This window comes from Bos indicus, chromosome 17 (assembly GCF_029378745.1).
Source record: "Bos indicus isolate NIAB-ARS_2022 breed Sahiwal x Tharparkar chromosome 17, NIAB-ARS_B.indTharparkar_mat_pri_1.0, whole genome shotgun sequence".
Taxonomy (NCBI): domain Eukaryota; kingdom Metazoa; phylum Chordata; class Mammalia; order Artiodactyla; family Bovidae; genus Bos; species Bos indicus.
Genome location: NC_091776.1, coordinates 42373610 through 42398469, shown reverse-complemented (window position 1 = coordinate 42398469; position 24860 = coordinate 42373610). Strand labels below are relative to the sequence as shown.

The window sequence follows — 24860 nt, the reverse complement described above, 5'->3', positions numbered from 1 at the left end:
ATCCATTCATCTCATGCACATGTAGATTTGTTTCTTTGTCTTGGCTATTGTAAACAGTGCTGCTGTGAACACCGGGGTGCATGTATCTTTACAAATTAGTGTTTTCACTTTTTCCATATATATGCCCAGGAGTAGGTCTGCCGGATCATACAGTAGTTCTTTTCATTTTTTGAGAAACTCCCATACTGTTTTCCATACTGGCTGCACCAATTTACATTGCCACCAACAGTATACGAGGATTCCCTCTTCACCACATGCTCACCAACACTCGTTATTGTGATCTTACTGATGATACCCTTCTGATGGATGTAAGGTGACATCTCATTTTGGTATTGACTTGCACATCCCTGATGATTAGCAATGTTGAGCACTGTTTCATTTACTTGTTCGCCATCTGTCTGTCTTTTTTGGGAAAACATTTATTCAGGTCCTCTCTTCCTTTTTCATTGGGTTTTTTGGGGTATTTTCTGATGTTGAGTTGCTGTAAGTTAAGGCTTCCCCTTCTCCAGTGCAGCCAAAGCACGTGCAGCCCTCTTGTTTAACTGCCCTCGTCACTAAACTGAGATCTTGAAGTAGGAGCAAAGATCTCTGTAATTTCTTTAATTGATTTATAACATAGAGTAAATAGACGCTCAATTCATGTTGAATGAAAGACTAAAGTAAAAAAACAAACAAACAAAAAAAACCCTTAATGAACTATACAATGTTTCACGTAAATCTTGCTATGGCAATACAGTAACAAACATAAATGTAAAGAATAGCTTTTTAAACCAAATACTCCCTATATCATTTCAATGTTTAAATTTTTCTGTTCCCCATCATATACACTTATTTGGTAACACATATGCACGTATATTACATTTTCACTGTGGATATTACACTCAAAGTCTTATGACCTCCACCCTCAGAAAGGAATAGTGATTTCCACCTGGCCAGTGGCCAGAGACAAATTGAACTGACCTCAGATTAACCTTTCAGCAAACTTGTCAAGTGATCAGTTAAATAAGTTAAGTGCAGACTCAGGCAAACAATATGAACCTTTCCCTCCCTTAGCATGTGTGCTAAGACACAGCACTGAGTAGAGGTAGCTGGCCTTATGGCTAAATAATTCACTGATCATTTCCACCAAAGCGAGAGCTTTCATTAAAAGTCTGATCATTTCCTGGAAAAATAAATTTTCTATCAGCATCAAAGCACAGTAAAGATTTGTATAACTGAAAAACCTGGACACAAACACAAACTAACCCTGTAATTCCAAATGCCACTATTGTGATGAGAAGGGTGTTCTATTTTGCCTAGACATGGGACCTGCTGGCTATCATCCAGTTGGCATATTCTGAACCCTGAGGTCCTGATTTAGTCTGCATAAACTCTGAACACAGCCAAGGCTAGGCTCAATGCTAGCCCTACCAATTATATAACCTGAAACAGGTAAGATCCCTGACCCTGTAAGTCCTTATCATTAAAACGGGGGAGAATGATGTCTACATTTTAAGACAGATTACAAAAAAAAAAGCAACAGTAAAGCCAGAAACCACTGAGGCATCAGTAGGGTCAGATACTCTCCAGTAATGACAGTTGCTCTGCCTATGTAGATTACACTCTGCTGCTGCTGCTGCTAAGTCGCTTCAGTCATGTCCAACTCTGTAACCCCATAGACGGCAGCCCACCAGGCTCCCCCGTCCCTGGGATTCTCCAGGCAAGAACCCTGGAGTGGGTTGCCATTTCCTTCTCCAATGCATGAAAGTGAAAAGTGAAAGTGAAGTCGCTCAGTCGTGTCCGACCCTTAGCGACCCCATGGACTGCAGCCTACCAGGCTCCTCCATCCATGGGATTCTCCAGGCAAGAGTACTGGAGTGGGGTGCCACTGCAGGCATAATTAACAAAAGTGACATTTCTCAATCCATCTTTGAGGTCCTAGGACCTATAAAAATGCAACACATTTAAAACAGAATGAATGGTCTGGCTCCAGAATCAATTCTTGATATAATGTATTGTTTTACTTTTGTTGTCGAGATTATTTTAATTACTTTTTCATTTTCTCCAATGTTGGCATCATTTTTCTTATCACAAATCAGAAATGAAAATGACACATAATCATAACAGAATACTGCCCTAATCTTTGATGAACAGTCAACAGGGAGTCTAAGAGAGGATATAAACTCCCGAGGGATTATTATGAAGAGAGTCAGAGAACAGTATAACTATATAATACATTAAAATACGGATGGAAACTCAAATATGCTTTTGTTACAGAAATTCTATAAATGAACTATGCAGCCAAAGGATTTCAGTTGAACTTATAATTTCTCAGCAAATGACACTGATGATGTAAACAGACCTGAGCAAGCACACTGGACCACGATATTGTTTGCTCAGGCAGGCGCATGCAATTGGTTATCACTGTTTTGGTCCCCTAAGGCAAGGCTCTGGACTCGCAAGGCTGGGTACTGCCCATGTTTGGGGGACTTGACCTTCCTATTAAGTGCTCTGGAGTCAACTATACAGATACCTGGCACATGGCTGGCTAAGTCCTCATCACCCTGTACACCATACAGATATTTAAACATTTTATTTTACATTGGAGCATAGTTGTATAACAATGTCATGTTAGTTGCAGATGTACAGCAAAGTAACAACAGGTGAGTCTTAAAAGCACCTGATGTTTGATATGTATGTATATATATACACACATACATATATATACATATATACACACACACATATATTATATATATATTTTTTTGAACAACTGACTGGTTCAAAATTGGGCAACGAGTGCAACAAGGCTGTATATTGTCAACCTGCTTATTAAACATATATACAGAGTACATCATGCAAAATGTTGGGCTGGATGAAACACAAGTTAGAATCAAGATTGCTAGAAGAAATATCAACAACCTCAGATATGCAGATGCTATCACTCTAACAGCAGAGGGAAGGAGAAGAGGAACTAAAGAGCCTCTTGATGAGGGTGAAAGTTAAGTGTCAGTCGCTCACTCGTGTCTGACTCTCATTGAACCCATGGACTGTACAGATGTAGCCCACCAGGCTCCTCTGTCCATGGAATTCTCCAGGCAAGAACACTGGAGTGGGTTGCCATTTCCTTTTCCAGGGATTATAAAGAAGTTAGCTATCAAATCATGAAGGCATGGAGGAATCTTAAATGCATGTTACTAAGTGAAAGATCTGAAGATTGGCATCATGTATGATTTAATCTATGACATTCAAGAAAAAACAAAACTATGGAGACAGTAAAATTTTCAGTGGCTGTCAGATGTCAGGGGTCAGAGGAGGTAAGGAGGGTCAGATAGGCAGTTGCACAGAGTATTGGGGGGCAGTGAAAATACTATTTACACCATAAAGATGGATACACATCATTATACTTTTGTCAAAACCCATAGAAAGTGTGACACCAAGAGTGAACCATAATGTTAACTTGGACTTTGAGCGGTAATCATGTGCCAAACCACGCTCATCAGTTATAATCAGTGTACCAATCTGGTGGGGACGCTGACAGTGGTGGAGGCCGAGGGGCGTGTGGAGGGAAAGGGCATTTGGGAATTTGTAACTTCCCCTCAATTTTGCCATGAACCTGAAACTGCACTAAAATGTCTTTAAGCCAGAAAGAAAAACACCAATACAGTATACTAACACATACATATGGAATTTAGAAAGATGGTAACAATAACCCTGTATACGAGACAGCAAAAGAGACTCTGATGTATAGAACAGTCTTTTGGACTCTATGGGAGAGGGAGAGGGTGGGATGATTTGGGAGAATGGCACTGAAACATGTATAATATCATGTATGAAACAAGTCGCCAGTCCAGGTTCGATACACAATAATGGATGCTTGGGGCTGGTGCACTGGGACGACCCAGAGGGATGGTATGGGGAGGGAGGAGGGAGGAGGGTTCAGGATGGGGAACACATGTATACCTGTGGCAGATTCATGTTGATATATGGCAAAACCAATACAATATTGTAAAGTTAAAAAATTAAATTAAAAAAATAAAAGAAAACCTTCAAAAAATAAAATAAAATTTACATATCTAGTTTTCATTTTCATTTTACATTTCTCTTAAGGCATTATCTGTCATGTTTATGCACTCTTTTGGTTCTCCTACTTTAGTCTTCATTTCTGAAATAATTTTTTCTTTATGAAAGAGGAGAGTGAATAAGCTGGCTTCAAACTCAGCATTAGAAAAACTAAGATCTTAGCATCTAGCCGGATCACTTCACAGCAAATCAAAGGGGAAGAAGTGGAAGCCATGACAGATTTTATTTTCTTGGGCTCCAAAATCACTGTAGCCAGTGACTGCAGCCATGAAACTAAGACACTTGCTCCTTGGAAGCAAAGCTATGGCAAACCTATATAATGCATATGTTGATGTATGGCAAAACCAATACAATATTGTAAAGTAATTAGCCTCTAATTAAAATAAATAAATTTAAATTAAAAAAATAAATAAAAAGCAGAGACATCATTTTGCCTTCAAAGGTCCATATATCAAAGCTATGGTTTTCCAGTAGTCATGAGTAGATTCACATGGTGGACTCTCACCAATACTGAAGCCCAATAAAATTATCGCATAGTATTTTTATTTTTCTGAAGTATATGCATTGTAATAATTATGACAATGTTTGGTTTCACGACCTATTTCTATTACAAGGAAGATAGGGGAAATATTATGAGAAAGAAGAATCCTTCAAATTTTACAAATGTTAAATTTATATGATTTCAGCTGATTTCATCTCATTAATATACAGCAAGTAAATGTGACAAAGTTCTGTATAGTCAAAGCTATGGTTTTTCCAGTAGTCATGTATGGATGTGAGAGTTGATCCATAAAGAAGGCTGAGCACCGAAGAATTGATGTTTTCGAATTGTGGTTCTGGAGAAGACTCCTGAGAGTCCCTTGGACTGCAAGGAGATCAAACCAGTCAATCCTAAAGGAAATCAACCCTGTATATTCATTGGAAGGACTGATGCTGAAGCTGAAGCTGAAGTTCCAAGACTTTGGCCACCTAATGCAAAGACTCAACTCATTGGAAAAGACCCTAATGCTGGGAAAGATTGAGGGCAAAAGGAGTAGGGGACAGCAGAGGATGAGATGGTTAGATAGCATCACCGACTCAATAACATGTATTTGAGCCCTCTGGCAGATAGTGGAAGACAGAGGCACCTGGACTGCTACAGTCCATGGAGTCACAGGGTCGAACGTGACTTAGCAACTGAACATTTTTTTTTCAGATTCTTTTTCATTATAGGTAAACACCAGATATTGAGTTAGAGCTCCCTGTGCTAAACAGTAGGTCCTTTTTGGTTATCCTTTTTATATATAGTAATTTGTATATGTTAATCTCAAACTCCTAATTTATCTCTCCCCGCTTTCCCTTTGGCAACCTGAAGTTTGTTTTCTATGTCTGTGAGTCTATTTTTTTATTAATGAGTTTATTTGTACACACACACGTGTGTGTATGTGTGTGTGTGTGTGTGATACCATATTTGCCTGAGAATCTAGTTTTCTTAATGTGAAAAGAACTGTTCTGTTCATTATATACAACAGTAGCAATACATGTTTTCAACTTCAGTCTTATCATTTAGGGAGAGAAAGTGCCCAGGGACATGAGACGTAAAAAGAGTTCTGCTGGATTTATTTATGAACTCGTTCATCACCCATTAAAAAATCTTCATGATGAAGCAACAGTGAACACAATTACTGCTCACACTGGTCTGCTAGTTTCCATGCTTGGTTAACCAGCAGTGAGGTACACTAACTAGCTCAAAGGGCAAGCAAAACAAATATAATTTTGAAACTCAGAATGTTTGGACATCTTAAGATGGAAATATATGTAAATATTATATTTCCTAGTCTTCCATTAAAATCATAGCAGAGGTTAGATTTTTTTTCCCTTTAGTTATGTTTTTCTCTCAGACTAGACCTTGAGGTCTCCCTTTAGATTATGTATTTCCTGAAGGTGAATTAACTAAAATTCACCTTTTATTCCTAATATCTTCCAAGGTACCAGATATATATCAGGTACTCAAAAACAACTGCTCAACTAATTATGCATTCACATCTTTTAATTCATGAGTAAAAGAATGTCCATGACACAATGTATTACTCTATCATCACAAATATAGTAGCAAAAATTCTGGTGTATTAACTCCCCCTTCAAATCTTGACTGTTTTATTAGAGGCTGTTTTAAAATCTTTTGAGAAATAAGAAGCCTAATTATAGTCTAAACATATAATGTAGAATTTCAAAACTTAGATTATCAATCTAACTTTCTAACTGGGCTACTTATTTATCCAGGTCTCCCCCCAAATTCATGCTAAAGCCAAGGATTTAAGTCCCTCCATAAAGGACTGACAGATCTTTTTAACAGTATGTGACATTTCTGCCTTTGATGAAAAATCTGTCCCAGCAGGGTTGGTCTCATCACTACTGTAATGTACACAATAGGTATCTAAACATACATTAAAAACATTCACCAACTAATTAATTAATTTGAGTAAATGCATGGCAGTAATTCAATTTATATTCAAAACAATTTCATTCTCTTGTTCAGAGGCAGGTCATAAACAGGAAATCTATCACAGGGAGCATAAAATTACAGCATAACAAGAACTTGCAGCATAGCACAGGGAACTTTACTCAATACTCTGTAATAACCTGTAAGGGAAAAGAATCTGAAAAAGAATAAGATACATGTAAACGGAGAACTGAATCACCTTGCTGTACACCCAAAACCAACATAACACTGTTAATTAACTATACCCCAATATAAAATTTAAAAAATTTTTAAGTTAATGATACCTTCAAGAAATGGGAGTCTGATGTTGCAGAATAATTGGGATTCCACCAAATAGAAAATTAAAGGACTGATTGGTTAATAAGCGAGAAGACAGAGATCCTGTCTGAGAAGTTAAAAGAAAAAATGAACAAACACCAGTGCATAAGTTCTTCACTCATTTTAGTCCTCTTTATGGATTTTGACCCATCCTTGAATTCTTCAGTTCCCTGTCTCTTATTACCGATACCCCTGATGATCTGGACAGACTGGACATGCAAATCAGCAAAGCTGCATGCAACTCAGTGTACAATTACATCCAATTATGAACTGTCCATCTTCCATGTGTTCCTCTTGCCTCTGCAAGTAAAGCGGAGTCCTGTGAGTTCAGATGACATGTTATATCTGTCTGTTCCCTCACAGAACGCACCACTAAGAGAGCTCTATGTAAGGGCCACTCCACAGGAGGACCATAGAAGTGACTGTCCAAACACAGACCTTCTGTTAGTGAACAGGGTCCCTACTGTTGACAAGGTGAGACTAGAGACCAACCAGCATGAGGTTCCACTTAGTACTCTAAATCTTCTATTTCTATAAAAATAAGGTTTTCACAAAAGTGCTATTGTTGCTGTTGTTCAGTGGCTAAGTCATGTCCAATTTTTTGCGACCCCATGGACTGCAGCATGCCAGGCTTCCCTGTCCATCACCAACTCCCAGAGCTCACTGAAACTCATGTCCATCGAGTCAGTGATGCCGTCCAACCTTCTCATCCTCTGTTGCCCCCTTCTCCTCTTGCCCTCAATTTTAATTCAAATGCATTTATACCTAACTGGGGATAACAATCGACAGAAAAAACACGTGTCATAAAAGTGCTAAATCCTACCTTAATTCCTCAGAGATATAAACTCTATGTATATATCTGTCTGTGTATTCATAGTATAATATATGCACAAAACATTTGTGTTTTTTATTTTTAATTGGAGGATAATTGCTTTACAATGTTCTATTGGTTTCTGCTGTACAACAATGTGAAGCAGCTACAAGTATATGTGTATATATATATATATATATATACACACACATACACACACACACACACACACACACACACACACATATATCCCTTCCCTCTTGAGACTCCCTCCCACCCACCTTCATATCCCACCCCTCTAGGTCTTCAGAGAGAGTCAAGCTGGGCTCCCTGTATTACACAGCAGCTTACTACTAGGTATCTATTTTACACAAGCCAAAACAGAATAATGAGACCAAAATAAGTTGCACAGAAAGGGAAAAGAGAATAAGTAAACAGGGAAGATGGAATTCAAACAGAAAGGTTAGTAAAATCACAGAATAACCGAAAATGCTGATTTACTTGAAAAACAAATGTGACTCATACATTAAGCATTAACATCAATACAATAATAATTAATCCGCTTTCACTGAGTGAATCAAAAGAAGGTGATTTAGTCAAATCTAGATAAAAATGAAGTTAAGGTTAGAAATAATTATACCATTTCAACCACAGATTACAAAAAAAATGAATAATAATGGACATCTGATACCAGGATTAAGGAATTTTGATTAATAAAATATTAAGGCAATTAATGAATCAAATATGACAAAACTTCTTATCAAATAAATAATTCCCAAATATATACAGGGCAAAATCTGCAGCAACATGAATGGATTTAGGGATGATCATACTAAGTGAAGGCAATGGCATCCCACTCCAGTACTCTTGCCTGGAAAATCCCATGGATAGAGGAGCCTGGTAGGCTGCAGTACATGGGGTCGCTAAGAGTCAGACACGACTGAGCGACTTCCCTTTCACTTTTCACTTTCATGCATTGGAGAAGGAAATGGCAACCCACTCCAGTGTTCTTGCCTGGAGAATCCCAGGGACGGGGGAACCTGGTGGGCTGCCATCTATGGGGTCTCACAGAGTCAGACACGACTGAAGCGACTTAGCAGCAGCAGCATACTAAGTGAAGTCAGCCAGACAAAGGCAAATATCATATGATATCTCTTATATACAGAATCTAAAAAAATAATACAAAAATGGACTTATTTACAAAACTGAAACAGACACACAGACACAGAAAACACATCTAAGGTTATCTAAGTGGAAAGGGTAGGAGGTATAAAATAGAAGCTTGGGATTAATAGATACACACTATTCTATATAAAACAGGTAAATGACAAGGACCTACTGTATAGTACAGGGAATTATCCTCACTATCTTGTGATAACCTATAAGGAAAAAGAATATGACAGAGAATATATATGTATGTATACATATTGATTCTTATAACTGAATCACTATGCTGTACACCTGAAACTAACACAACACTGTAAACCAACTATACTTCAATAAAAAAGTAAAGAAAACAGTAACACTAATTTTAAATAAAGTAAATATATAGAGAATAATTCAATCTTTCTTATCATAATTCAAAAATACTTCATAACCTTACAGTATCTAGAGACAAAGTATAAATATCATTATTGCTTTAAAGAAGTTTCTGAGGTTGAACAACACTCCACCAGTGACTCAGGTTATGTAATCTATGACTGGGAAAAGGCTGGATGCTCTAATACTCTCATTCACTCCCCAAAATTACCCTGACAGGTAAGTGGTATCCTCATTCAACAGCTTAGAAACCTTAAGATCAAGAAGTTTACATGCCCCTAGACACACAGGGCTCCAGGTTGGACAGTCAACAGAAATGCCCTCAGATGTGAATTCCTCCTGCCCTTCATCATAGCTACCACTTTCAAACTTTTATTACAATTTTAAACTCATATGTTTTAATTAATAGACTGATACAACACAATACTAACAAATCAAAATTTCAGTTATGCATTTGGAAAAGTCATATGTTTAACACATTAAATGTGCATTAAGAGTTGAAAATACAGAGAAACCTACGCAGATCCCACTGTGCAATCTGAACAGCAAGGTACTAATAGCAACACAGGCAGTCAGAGGGTAGAAAGTTAGTCATCCAGGCACAGGAAGCTCAGGAACAAGGGCAGCCACTGACAAAGACAATTTATGAGCAAACTGTAAGCTTTAAGGACCACCAAGTACTATGCCTGGAAATAGATTTTTTTCAGAAGAAAAAGAAGAAGGGTATTCTATTAAGATTTGAAATGAAGTCAAGAAGAGACTATGTGTCTATGGACCATCTGCTAAAATGATGGCATCACTTTTGGCAGAAACTATCTCCATCACTTTTTAAAGATAACTTCATACGTAAAATAAAGAAGCCCAGTCAATGCCTCTCTGCAGTAACAAAGAAAGCTTTAGGTTATCCAGGCCTCTACATGTAATATGAAGGATGACAGAAACTTATTTGGGGATTTAAACCCGTGAGATAAATTCATTTGGTTTTATTGAGGAAAACAGACATTTGACTAAAAGATAAAGACAGAAGGTCTCATATTCTTTGATAATTCAACAAAGGAAATTGTTCAAATTAACAGTATTATTAGCCAAAATCATTATTTCAAACTCAACACATTTTACTTCAGCCTTCTTTTACTTTTCTTTTGGCTCTCTCTGCTCCCATCTCTGCACATTCACACATTTTCTGGTCCCCAAATTATGAGACTTTCCTGCCAGTCAGAAATTGACTGAAGGAGCTTTACCTGGCCTGTCAGGAGAGAGAGGACTAGCTAAGACAAAGAACGATTTCTTGTTCTACATTAAATGTATGTTGAAAATATCAGAAAAAATATAAGCCAACTTCAGCTTCATGGTCTACACTGATTTCCAGAAATCTCACTATTAACATTCACACTCATAAATTATCTATTTGGGTAGATATGCATTGCTTTCCTGGTGGCTCAGTGGTAAAGTTTCTACCTGCCAATGAAGGAGACTCAGGTTTGATCTCTGGGTCAGGAAGATCCCCTGGAGAAGGAAATGGCAACCCACTCCAGCATTCTTGCCTGGAGAAGCCCATGGACCAAGGAGCCTGGCTGGCTGTAGTCCATGGGCAAAGAATCGGACACCACTTAGCCACTGAGCACGCATGCAGTCATCAAGCATCACCAAGGACCTTTAGTCCCTCTTCAAGGGCTACAGATAATATCCTGAGCCATGTCCTGTAAACTGTCTTATGGATACTAAACCCGCACCAGGTGAAAAAAGTTAACTACATGATGACCGATTGTAGCTATGATATAAGTTGCCACAATTTTGAGAACTGGTCTCAAGGAATGGGAACAAACAACCGTGGAACTGAAGATTAACTGTACTTAAAACAATGAAGATGACACTGGTCAGACCACTGATGACCAATTTCAAGACGACTATCAGAGCTGACTGCACTGTTTCTGCATGGAGCCCCCTCTCTCATCTGTAAAACCTCTGCCCTCCTGATTGTTGGATGCAGGGAGGTGGGGGAATCAGGCTTTGGACAGGTGTTGGCCCTTCCCCCACCCTCAGCTCCCTGCATCCAAAGTAAAGCCAGCTTTCCACTAACCTCACCTCTTTATTGGTTTTTGAGCAGCGAGCAGCTGGATCCCACTTTCGGTCACTGTTCTACCCAAGCTAGAGTTCCTCTGCTTCTGCTCAGGATAATTCACCCTCTTCATAGCAATGGTTTCCAATCTTTCTTGGGCCCTAAGGCACTTTTCTTTTTCTAGGAATTCGATCTCTTGGGCAATTACACATACTCAAGTTACACTCATCACAACTAAAGCCAACAAAACAATACCACTCAAATGCATGATTGCCTCGCTGTCTAAAGCTTCTTGAACACAAGGTTGATTCTCATTGTCAATATATCTTCACCAACCATTCATTCACTAATCCAACAGCTCCCACTCCCACCACCTCATTCAAAGCCCCATTAAAATGGCTTTTCTTATGGTTCCTATCGATATCCCAATAGCAAATTCCAAAAGATAACTCTCAATCTGCAATTCACTGGATCTTTTTGCATCATTTGTCACAGCTGACCACTCCTGCTCTTCACAAAGTCCCACTCTTCTGCTAAAACTACCGTATGGTCATTCCTTCTCTGAAGCCCTTATCCTCAGTTTCTCTTTAGTACTGGTTTTCTCTATAATTTATATCCTATACTTTCTATTCCTTCCTGTAAGTGATAATTTAAGCACATCACTTCAACTACCCCTACTTGGCTGAAACCTTCCTAATAGCTCATTTCTAGACTTATGTTCATTACTCTGTATCTCTAAATAAATGCTGGTCACGTTTATTAAATAACTGAGTAGAAAACATAATATGTGTAAAATGTAAACCCTCATCCTCTCCTTTCATCTGGCTATAGCCCGGAGATGTCAATCATCTCTATATTTATCTAATGAAAATCTCCAATCTTGATCTCTTACACATCCAACTGCTAGAATTCAACATGGCCAGCTCTGATTTTCTCCTGTTCACAGATTTCTTGAATGATCTACCTGAAATACAGGCTCAAAACTCATGATCAGCTCCCTGTCAACTCAAAAGCAGTGCCATTAGTTGAAGAATCTTTTTAGAAGGTCACCCTTACACCAGATCCCTTGCTGTGTGTTACAGAAACAAGACTGTCCCAGCCTCAGGACCATTACCACTTAAAGGAAGGGAACTTTTGAGAAACTATATGGAGTTGGAGACAGAAACTTGTGGAGTTGGGGGCAGAGGGAACAGGTAAGACATTGAGATGAGATGCTAGTGTTTTTAGTCTAAAGGATGAGCGAGAGTGAAAAAAATAACTGGGCAGGAAAGAGTGTGGAAGGCAGAGATGAAGTATCAATAGATAAGGCTGACTCGTGAAGAATGTGCTTCCCACACCCCGCTCCAGAGCTGGTGTTTTATCCAGATTGATGATTCTCAACATTATGATGCATATACATAATCTGGGCTGTTCTTATAAATCCTCGTCTGGGACCCAACCCTAGAGATTATGCCATCAGGTCTGAGTCTGGGCCAGAGAACTTGCCTTTTTTATTTATGTATTTATTTATTTTTGGCTGTGCTGGGTCTTCACTGCTGTGTGCACTCTCTAGTTGAGAGTGAGTGGGCTTCTCACTTTGTGGTTTCTCTTGTTATGGAGCATGGGTTCAGTAGTTGTGGCACACAGGCTTGCTTACCCTGCAGCATGTGGAATTTTCCCAGACCAGGAATGGAATCCATGACTCCTGCATTGGCAGGCAGATTCTTAACCACTGGACCACATGGGAAATCCAGAAACTTGCATTTCTAACAAGGACCACAGGTGGCTTTGGAACTGGGCCTTCCATGGAACATACAAATATCCTTATAGAGAGTGTAGAGTCCTGAAAGAGTTCTCAGCAAGCAAGGGTAATGGTCAGACTTGCTTTGACTGTGTCTCTCTAGAAAGTAGGTGAAAGATTAATATGCAGAGTACATCCAAGGGACCACTAGAAGGCAATGGCACCCCACTCCAGTATTCTTGCCTGGAAATCCCATGGATGGAAGAGCCTGGTAGGCTGCAGTCCATGGGGTCACGAAGAGTTGGACACGACTGAGCGACTTCGCTTTCACTTTTCACTTTCACACAATGGAGAAGGAAATGGCAACCCACTCCAGTGTTCTTGCCTGGAGAATCCCAGGGACGGGGGAGCCTGGTGGGCTGCCGTCTGTGGGTTCGCACAGAGTCAGACACAACTGAAGCGACTTAGCAGCAGCAGCAGCAAGGACACTTCAGTAGGCCAGGATGGAGGGACAGGGGGTCCGACTCAGACAATGTTGGAATAATCGAAAGAGAATTTAAGACAAATTCATGGCAGATGAAACAGGTGACAGCAGGTGGACAATTATATCTTGGTGGTGAGAGAGAGATGAGAATAATGGCCAGGTCACATCCGTACGTGACTACTGGAAAAACCACAGCTTTGACTATTCAGATCTTTGTCAGCAAAGTGATGGCCCTGCTTTTTAAAACCTAGGCAGCATATTAAAAAGCAGAGACATTACTTTTCTGACAAAGGTCCATGTAGTCAAAACTATGGTTTTCCCAGTAGTCATGTATGGATGTGATAGATGGATTATAAAGAAAGCTGAGTGCTGAAAAATTGATGCTTTTGAACTGCAGTGTTGGAGATCACTCTTGAGAGTCCCTTGGACTGCAAGGAGATCAAACCAGTCAATCCTAAAAGAAATCAGTCCTGAATATTCATTGGAAGGACTGATGCTGAAGCTGAAACTCCATACATTGACCACCTGATGAGAATAACTGACTCATTGGAAAAGACCCTGATGCTGGGAAAGATTGAAAGCAGGAGAAGGGGACGACAGAAGATAAGATGGTTGGATGGGATCAGCAACTTAATGGATGTGAGTTTGAGCAAACTCCAGGAAATAGTAAAGGACAGGGAAGCCTGGCATGCTACAATTTATGGGGTCGCAGAGTCAGACATGACTTAGTGACTGAATAACAACAGTCTAGAATAAAACAGAAGTCTAGTTTGGGGCATGAAACATCCACAGTGCTACCAGGACCAGGGTATCTGACATGCAGAGGAGGAGGCTGGGTTGGGCTGAGCTCAAGGATTTTACAGTCATCAACCAAAAGATGAGTTACAATGACCATAAGAGTGGATACCTTCATAGAGCAAATTCAAAATTCAGCATGACACATCATACACTTTACAACCTCACCCCTGACTCCTTCAATCTTCTGTTTAACCACTGTCTACTGCCTTATCATTGGAAAAGACTCTGATGCTGGGAAAGACTGAAAGTAGGAGCAGAAGGGGACAACAGAAGATAAGATGGTTGGATGGCATCACTGACTCAATGGACATGAGTCTGGGTGGGCTCCAGGATTTGGTGTTGGACAAGGAGGCCTGGCGTGTGGTAGTTCATGGGGTCGCAAAGAGTCGGACACGACTGAGCGACTGAACTGAACTGAACTACCTTATCTTGTTATAAAGTATGTTTGTGATTTTGTCATAAAGTATTTCAAGCAAAAAGAAAAGTCCAGAAAATATTAGGATAAACACTTAGTACCTACGCCCCAATTTTCACAGGTCTTAATATTCTGTCAAATTTGCTTCAGAATTTTCAAAAGAAATTAATTATTGATGATACAGTTGAAGACCCCATGTTCCCTCTCATAACCCCATAGTCCTCCTCATCGCCACGGAGAAAACTTTTATGCTTATTTTGGTCTTAATTATTTCTTCAATGTTTTTATATGATCCCTAATATTCTATTGCCTTTCATGTTTCCGCACGTTATATATGCTCTATCAAACTATAAGGATTGTCTATAATTTACTTTTCCTAATTCAATGCTATACTTCTGACTACATCCATATAAAGTAGGTTTTAGATTATTCATTTAAAGGCTGTATAGTGCATTGTATAAATTTACCATAGTTTAACCACAAGATTACAACTTGATGGACTTGCAGGGAGTTATTTAACAACCCATCTGCATTCTATGCCACAGCCAAACAACTATCTGTGGTCCTGAACATCTCACCTGTGTTCACCTCATCTCCACCTGAAGTATCCCTCCCAGCATCAGCACTTTTTAGCAAAGAATATGTTTTTTTCTTTTTGGCTTCCTTCAGACTTCTCAGTCTTCAACTATACAGAACCAAAAAATGGGCATGCAGTAATTATTTACTGGATTAAAAAAGTATTTAGTTCCTGAAGATTTCTTTAGAGAGCTTCTACTATGTTTCAATTGTTAAGAGTAACATACAGTGGTTTCAAAGACTTCCTACCCTACTGGCTCTGATGGTGAAGAAAGAGAGAAGCCACAAAGCAACAGTGACAAGTGTGTGTGTGTGTGTGTGTGTGTGTGTAAGAGGGCACTTAAAGAAATTTTTATTTTTTTAAAGAGATGAAATATTCAACCTTAAAACAAATGGGGGAAATAATATTATGAAATAAAATGATTTATAGAACAAATTAAATATCAACTTTCAATGATGAATTGATGACCTACATCACTCATGTGTCTGTGCCAATTTAAGTCTTTGCAGGAGAACACATACTCAGTAAAAACAACAATTAGGAGACCACACCAAAGGTGAGAGAAGAGCTTATCACAAGAATCTATCATGTTCCCAGACAGTAAAATTATGTACCACTTCTACATCTATAGTTATTTATACACACTAGCAATAGACATGGCCATTTTCACCTACAAACAGTGAAAATTACACCCAAAATGTAGACTAAAAAATTTACACAGCAAATTCAGAAACAGATATTAAGAATGACAGTGACCCCAAAATGAAGAATGAACACTGACTGATAAGACTGAATGCTGATATATATGTAATTTAGAAAGATGGTCATGATAATCCTATGTCAAGGCAGCAAAAGAGACACAGATGTAAAGAACAGACTTTGGACTCTGTGGGAGAAAGCGAGGGTGGGATGATTTGAGAGAATAACATTGAAACATGTATATTACCATATGTAATACAGATGACCAGTAAAAGTTCGATGCATGGAGCAGGGCACTCAAAGCTGATGCTCTGGGACAACCCAGAGGGATGGGATGGGGAGGGAGGTGGGAGGAGGGTTCAGGATGGGGAGACACATGTGCACCCATGGGTGATTCATGTTGAATTATGGCAACAACCACCACAGTATGTAAATAAATTATCCTCCAATTAAAGTTAATTAATTAATTAAAATAATAATAATAAAGATACCATTTAGAAATCCTGGCATCCAATCTCTGATTCATTCCCAAAGAGACTATTTGCCCAGATACCAAAGAAAATCTAGTTAAAGAGCTCAACTTTCTTTTAATTCCATTAGAAATATTTTTCTCTATTACCCATGGGGCCTTCTTTCTCTGAAATGGAATAAAGGAACATTATAGTCCTATATCATCCCACATTTAATTTATAGCAGATACACCACTTCAAACATACATGTGAGCTTGCATGTCCATTAATGCAAATGTGTCAGGAAACAAAAGCAAAACATGAAACCCAGTATTGCTGGGAGAAAGTTGCTCCTGGTTTTGTATGCTTGTGTCATGGTGTGTGTAAATGTGTCTATAATTATACAGAGAGACATGTATTTATCATCTACACATATGCATTTAATGTTTATGTGTACACATATAATATATACATGCATTTCACCTGTAAAACTTTTGAAAGCAAATAATAGAGGATTTCATATAATCCTTGTGCCCAAATACAAATCACTTAAATATACTTCTGACTTAGATTTCTTAAAGTCCTAAATTTTAAAAGTGGAAAATGTGAGCTTCTTCTGTTCTTCCATTTCATTAAAATTATATCCATTGTTAAAGATAGTAATTGAGATCCAATCTAATTTTTGTTTGTTGGAGTCTACCTTTTTGCTTGCAGTATAGTTGATTTGCAATGCTGTATCAGGTTCAGGTAGACAGCACAGTGATTCAGCTCTATATATACAGATTTTTTCATATTCTTTTCCATGATAGTTTATCACAGGATATTGTATATAGTTCCCTGTGCTCTACAGTAGGACCTCATTGTTTATCTATTTGATTTCTACTTCCTTGCTTAAACTCTAGAATGTTTCTGGCACATCTTGAGGGGTGATTTGGACTCCTCTTTTGTAGGAATAATCACTTTCTCTCTTTGACTCAACTGTATTTTTATCATCACTTCTAAAACATGTGATACAATGCAGTGTAAAACTATAATTTTAAGAGTAGACAGATGAGTAATGGGAGCTGACGTCTTGGTTCTTCCCTGTGTTATAATTAGGAATTCCTGGAAGGTAGCTTAGGGGGACAGTTTCCAAAAAAAAAAGATTTATGATGTACTTTGAAGAAATTCTTAGCATGGACAAAGGCTTCTCTTTGAAGTCTGGGGATATAATTAAAGTGGAAATAGACTTTGGGTTCATAAAGCTCTTATAATTTCCTCTCTGCACACTTGGATTCTGGCTACCCCTCAGTATTGTCTGAGGGCATCTCAAGGTGAGAAAGGGGATTAAACATGGGCTTTATTTGTAGCTCAATGGCATTTGCAACTGGGATTTTTTTCCCTCAATTACACATAACACAGGTAGTTTTTTATTAAGTTTTTTTGTTTTTTAAGAAAAGTTTGGGATTTACAGAAAAATTGTGAAAATAGTAGTGTACCCATCAACCTTAACCTTGCTTCCCATCATTAACATCTTAAAATCCCTAGGGTACATTTGTCATAATTAACGAACTGATACTGCTCCATTATCATTAACAAAGGTCAAAGATTAATTATGTTTCTTTAGTTTTCACCTACAGTCCCATTTCTGTTCCAGGACACCATACTGACATGGAGTTATTGTATTAATACTACCTCAGGCTTCCCTTTAGGCTAAACAGTAAAGGTGGGGCTAGTGGTAAAGAATCCGCTTGCCAAAGCAGGAGACACAGGAGACATGGGTTCAATCCCTCTGTTGGGAAGATCCCCTAAGAAGGAAATGGCAACCATTCCAGTATTCTTGCCTGGAAAATTCCATGGACAAAGGAGCCTGGCAGGGTTCAATGGGCAGCAAAGAGTTGGACATGACTGAGTCACTAAGCAGCATGATTCCCTTTACTTCGATAGTTTCTCAGATCTCTCTCTTTTTTTTTTCAGCTGACCTTAACAGCTTTCAGGAGCACCAGTCAGGCATTTTGTTGAACAGCCCTTAACTGAGATTTGCCTGATGGGCTTACCCTGGTAGCTCAGACGGTAAAGCATCTGCCTGCCAATGCGGGAGACCTGGGTTCAATCCCCAGGTTGGAAGATCCCCTGGTAGAAGGAAATGGCAACCCACTCGAGTACTCTTGACTGGAAAATTCCATGGATGGAGGAGCCTGGTAGGCTACAGTTAGACACAATGTGGTATATCTGTCCTACTGCTGAGCAGCACTCCACAGCACAGATGCACCAGATTTTTTTAAGCATCCACTGGTGGAAAGACACTTAGGTTGCTTCTAATTTGTGGCTTTCACAAATAAAACTGCTATGAAAATTCATATATAGATTCTTTTGGTGAGAGTATAGGTTTCATTTATCTGGAATAAATGGCAAAGAGTGTGATTCTGGATCATATAGTAAGTCCATGTTTAGTATAAGAAACCACCAAGCTATTTCCCCAAGTGCCTGGAGCATTTCACTTTCCCAACAGTATCACATCACCTCCAAAAACTATCACACTGGGGGCTAGGACTTCAACATATGAATTTCAGGGACACAAACATTCAGTCCATTAATACCCAGAAACTGGTAGAGATAAGAAATGAATCCAGTTCTGTCTGATGCCAGAATTAATCTCTTAAACACAACATGTGTATAATTATTTCAAAGAGCAGCTGAATATTGGGAGTAGTAAGACAGAGGGGATATTTGAAAATAAATCCACACAATTACTGGTAAGGAAAAGCTATATTTTCTATGGGTAGACCTGTTAATGATTTATTTATAATAGTATGATAACTGGGGAATCAATTATAGATAGGAAACAAATATCGATAATCTTCAGCAGAAATTCAATTGTTTTGGATCAAGGTTTCTATATGAAAAAAGGGTGGGGGGTAGAGACTGGATTTGAGGGAATGAGGAGAGTTTTGTTAGGATTCAGCCAAAAAAAGAAAGAAGGGGGTAGAGAGTGAATTTAAACTGAGAAACTGATTTTTTTCTGGAGGTCATGAAAAGGGATTACAGGGAAAAATATCTAATTCTTAGCAAGCTGGAGTGAAGCTGGACATTGAGCAAGGGAAGCCTTAAGGATTCATCAATAGTATAGTAGCTGGACTCTGCATATATTTCATTGAGCTGTGGTCTCCATTTGAAGAATGAGCTGGGAAACTCCTGGAGGACAGGCAGCCTGTGTTTGTAGACACTAAATGTGCTACACTTAAGATGTAGACACTAAATGTGCTACACTAAGTCCCGAGGTATGCAGAAAAGGGTGCCCTCCCACATTGTTAGTGAGAATGTAAATTGGTGCAGCTCCTATGGAGAACAGCATAGAAAACTAAAAGTACAGCTACCATGTGAAGTGAAGTGAAGTCGCTCAGTCATGTCCGACTCTTTGCGACCCCATGGACTGTAGCCTACTAGGCTCTGAGGAGCCTCTCAGTCCATGGAATTGTCCAGGCAAGAGTACTGGAGTGGGTTGCCATGTCCTTCTCCAGGGGATCTTCCCAACCCAGGGATTGAACCCTGATGTCCCGCACTGCAGGCAGACGCTTTACCGTCTGAACCACCAGGGAAGCCTATCATCCTGCAAATCCACTCCTGGGCATTATCTGGACAAAACGATAATCTGAAAAGGCGTGCACCACTATGGTCACAGCAGCACTGTCAAGACGTGGAAACAACCTGACTGTCCATCAGCAGAGGAGAGGGTAAAGGAGATGCGGCACATGTAAACAAGGGACTATTACTTGGGGAAAAAAGAATGAAACAATGCCATTTGCGGCAACATGAATGGACCGGAAGATGATCATACTAAGTGAAGTCAGACAAAGAAAGACAAATACCATATGATAACACTTATATGGAGAATCTAAAATATGATATAGTGAACTTCTCTACAAGATAGAAACAGAATTTCAGGCATATAGAACAGACCTGTGGTTGCCAAGTGACAGACTGAAGTTTGGGATGCAAATGCAAACTATTATATATAGGATGGATAAACAATAAGGCACTACTCTGTAGCACAGAAAACTATATTTAGTATCATGTAACAAATCATAATGGAAAAGATTTTATATATATATATATATATATATGTAACTGAATCACTTTACCATACAGCAGAAATTAACACAACATTGTAAATCAACTATACTTCAATAAAACAAATTAAAAAAATATGAACTCAGTCCCTTGTACACAGTAGATACTCAAATGATCAAGCATTCCTAACCTCTAATGATTAGGAAGTAGTTACTGCACTCAGGGCAAATGCCCTTAGAACATTCTCTGTCTCCCTCCCTCTGTTCCTTGGTCCCTTCATCCTTCCCTCCTTCCTTCTTCCTTTCTGGCAGGTGAGGAAATAATAGGGAGGCAAAGCCAAAAACTATCCCTATATCCTGATTATCAACAGTATTAGCCTCATCTGTCTAAGTTCATGAGATTTCACAATTTTAATAAAAGGAGTCAAAGTCTTCAGGAGAAAAAAGAGGCAAACTCAAGATGTATGTAAGTATACAGTCACTACCGTATAAATATTTATATTTTTTGTTGACATTGGATGTATTCAGTAGGATATCATATAATAGTCCATACATACATTTACTTAAAATTATAGACAATAAAAAGAATGCTGCTAAAAAAAAGCTGGAGGCATTTTAAATAAAACTTCAAGAGCTATTTTCCCCTCCATGTTTACAGTTATAATCCTTTGATATGCAAATCACACCCATCCTCATGTTTTGGACAGAGGCTTCCAGTTGGGAAGTTGATGCCCACAGTACACTAACAGAAAGACCCAGATGCAAAGCTTAGGTTTAAAAAGCCTGTCTTTTAACAACAAGTCCTCTTGTGACCCCCTTCTCTTCAAAGAGTAGAGATCCTGGAAGATTTCTTACATACCCTGGGCACCATTGGCACATAATTTATACACACAAACCTTTCACATCCTTCAGCTAAGAACCAGCCTACCTAGATCTCATGGGTCAACAGCTTACTTTCTGTAACAGCTTTTATTGAGATCTAATTCATATCCACACAACTCGCCCGTACGAAGTACATAATTCAATGTTTTATGTAAATTCACAGTTGTATAATTCAGTACATTTTAACTAATTAATTGGTTATTAGTATGGGATTACCTTTTTAAAATTACCATTTACACTTATCATTTCACAAAATATTGGATCAACAAGCTCTCAGAATACAGTTCTTCCTAAAGAAAGATACTTAATCAGTTAAGTTATGGAGTATATATAGACACAGAAAGTATGAAAGTGAAGTCGCTCAGTTGTTTTCAACTCTTTGCGACCCCATGGACTATACACTCCATGGAATTCTCTAGGCCAGAATACTGGAGTGGGTAGGCTTTCCCTTCTCCAGGGGATCTTCCCAACCCAGGGATCAAACCCAGGTCTCCCACATTGCAGGCAGATTCTTTACCAGCTGAGCCACAAGGAAAGCCCATATAGACATAGAAGAAGGTGTCAAATCCTCTCTCCATGCCCCAGGTAAAACATAAGCACTGCAGTAAAGGTTCCATAAAAATAATCTGAAGAGCATCTTTATATCATTTTAGTGCTGCCACAATAGTACACCAACTATTCTGAATTGTAAACATAAGGGGGGAAGTTGTATTTAAGCCTTAAGTCTGTTTTCCACTTACATATTAAAAAATACATATTTTAAAAACAAATCCCCTGGCTAGAATCATAATAGAAGCTCTAAAATGCTTATTTTGCCAAATCTTTAAGAAATTAAGTTAATCCAACTTTGATTTATCTAATCTACACGAGTTATATTCAGTGGAATATTTTGCTTATATGTGAAGCTGTTAGCTTTCAAACTATCAGAGTGTTAAAAAAATAATTCTGCATGAACAGTAAATAATGCTTTTTAATTTTTTTGATTTTCATTTGTTTCTCAAGCAGATTCATACTTAAAATCACGTGTCTAACATTCGAAAAAGTTTTGCTTCAAATCTAATTAAATTCCATTAGTAAGAAAACGGAGAAGGCAATGGCAACCCACTCCAGTACTCTTGCCTGGAAAATCCCATGGACAGGAGCCTGGTAGGCTGCAGTCCATGGGGTCGCTAAGAGTCAGACACAACTGAACGACTTCACTTTCACTTTTCACTTTCATGCATTGGAGAAGGAAATGGCAACTCACTTCAGTGTTCTTGCCTGGAGAATCCCAAGGATGGCGGAGCCTGGTGGGCTGCCGTCTATGGGGTCACACAGAGTCGGACACGACTGAAGCGACTTAGCAGCAGTAAGAAAAAGGAGAAGGCAATGACACCCCACTCCAGTACTCTTGCCTGGAAAATCCCATGGACGGAGGAGCCTGGAAGGCTGCAGTCCATGGGGTCCCTGAGGGTCAGACACGACTGAGTGACTTCACTTTCACGCATTGGAGAAGAAAATGGTAACCCACTCCAGTGTTCTTGCCTGGAGAATCCCAGGGACGGGGAAGCCTGGTAGGTTGCCATCTATGGGGTCGCACTGAATCGGACATAACTGAAGCGACTTAGCAGAAGCAGCAGTAAAAAAAAAAAACAAAAAAACACTTTTTAAATTTTAAATGCACTTAGTTTTCTAAAGTGATATTCTTACCAACTTGACATTGCTCAGTGAATCACTTCCACCACATCAACTTTAACTCGTAACTGAAGACATTTCATTGTTTTTTGTCTTATGGGTAATCTTTTTAACAGGCACTTTTAAAATGTGGTTATTCTTAAACTATTGTTTCTCCTTAGATATAACTATTGTTGGGGAATTTACTCTAAGAAATCATAATCATTTTAATCCTGAAATATGCTACATATATACAGTTAAAAAGAGTATATATTCCACTTAGGAAAAATGAGGAAAAGAGGAATTTAAAAGGTTGTATCTGTAAGACTAGGTCCCTTAGATAGGTATGGAGTATTTTTATTAATTGTCATACTGAATATCCTTGAAATGTAAAATCCATGACATTATCAAAAAAGATATTACCAAATTCCCTAAAAGAACACTCTTTTAATATATAGTTTGTAATGGTTCTTTTGTATTAGGCTGTAGGCTAATAAGATGCTGCCTAAAAGTAAAGAGATTCTACAACATGACTAAACAAACAAGAACACATTTTCAGTGCTATGCAAAAAGTCCCCTCTTTTCAGGCCTAGAAAGATATTGACTTGTTTCTAAATATGCTTTCCATCTGAGTATATATATAACATATATATATGATATATATATATATACAAGTTTGTAAATCGAGAATATGAAGTATACCATTGAAAAATTATTTATATCAGGATATCTGAAAAAAGGAAAGCAAAGCATCACCTTTTTTTAAAAATTGAGGTATAGTTGCTTTACAATCTTATGTTAGTTTCTACTGTACAACAAAGTGAATCAGCTACATGTATACATATACACCCTTCCTCCTGGGCCTTCCTCCCACTCCCCCATCACAGAGCACCTTCTAAGTCGTCACCGAGCACCCAGCTGAGCTTCTGCGCTACAGAGCAGCTTCACACCAGCTACCTACTTTACACATGGTACTGTATATATGCCACTACTTATCTCCCAACGCATCCCAGCTGGGCCCCACCTTCCCAATGTCCATATTTCTGTTCTCTATATTTGGGTCTCTATTCCTGCCCCGCAAATAGGTTCCTCTCTACCACTTTTCTACATTCCACATACATGTCTCATGGAAGTAACCTAAACGTCCATGGACAGATGAATAGATGAAACAGATGTGGTGCTTATATACAATGGAATATTGGTGGTGGTGGTGTTCAGTCACTAAGTTCTGCCCGACTCTTTTCAATCCCATGGACTGCAGCACATCAGGCTCCTCTGTCTACCACTACCTCCCAGAGATTCTTCAAAATCATGTCTACTGAGTCACTATCTAACCAATCTCAATTTCTACTGCCCTCTTCTTTTGCCTTCAGTCTTTCCCAGCATCAGGGTCTTTTCCAAAGAGTTTCTTCGCATCAGAGGGCCAAAGTATTAGAGCTTCAGCTTCAACATCAGTCCTTCCAGTGAATACTCAGAATTGATTTCCTTTAGGATTTGATCTCCTTGCTGTCCAAGGGGCTTTCAAGAGTCTTCTCCAGCATCACAATTCAAAAGCATTACATCTTCAGCACTTAGCCTTCTGTAAAGTCCAACACTCACATGCACGTGTGACTAATGGAAAAACCATAGTTTTGACTATACGGACCTTTGTTGGCAAAGTGATGTCTCTTCCTTTGAATATGCTGTCTAGGTTTGTCACAGCTTTTCTTCCAAGGAGCAAACGTCTTTTAATTTCATGGCTGCAATCCCCATCTGCAGGGATTTTGGAGTCCAAGAAAATAAAATTTTTCACTGTTTCCATTTATTCCCCTTCTATTTGCAATGAAGTGATGGGACTGGATTCCATGATCTAAGTTTTTTGAA

At 38.8% G+C, this 24860-nt stretch overlaps 1 protein-coding gene and 1 long non-coding RNA gene across 3 annotated transcripts in view; both read right to left on the bottom strand.

Moving 5' to 3' along the window:
* Nucleotides 1-24860, bottom strand: part of PDGFC (platelet derived growth factor C) — a 252731-nt gene that overhangs the window by 162441 nt on the left and 65430 nt on the right. The window lies entirely within an intron of this gene.
* LOC139176714 (uncharacterized) overlaps nucleotides 1-24860 on the bottom strand; it is a 99816-nt gene that overhangs the window by 20125 nt on the left and 54831 nt on the right. Inside the window, exon 2 of the long non-coding RNA XR_011561127.1 lies at nucleotides 1-24860. This exon is cut by the window's left edge and continues 20125 nt beyond it; it is cut by the window's right edge and continues 33604 nt beyond it. This is a non-coding gene — a long non-coding RNA (uncharacterized lncRNA).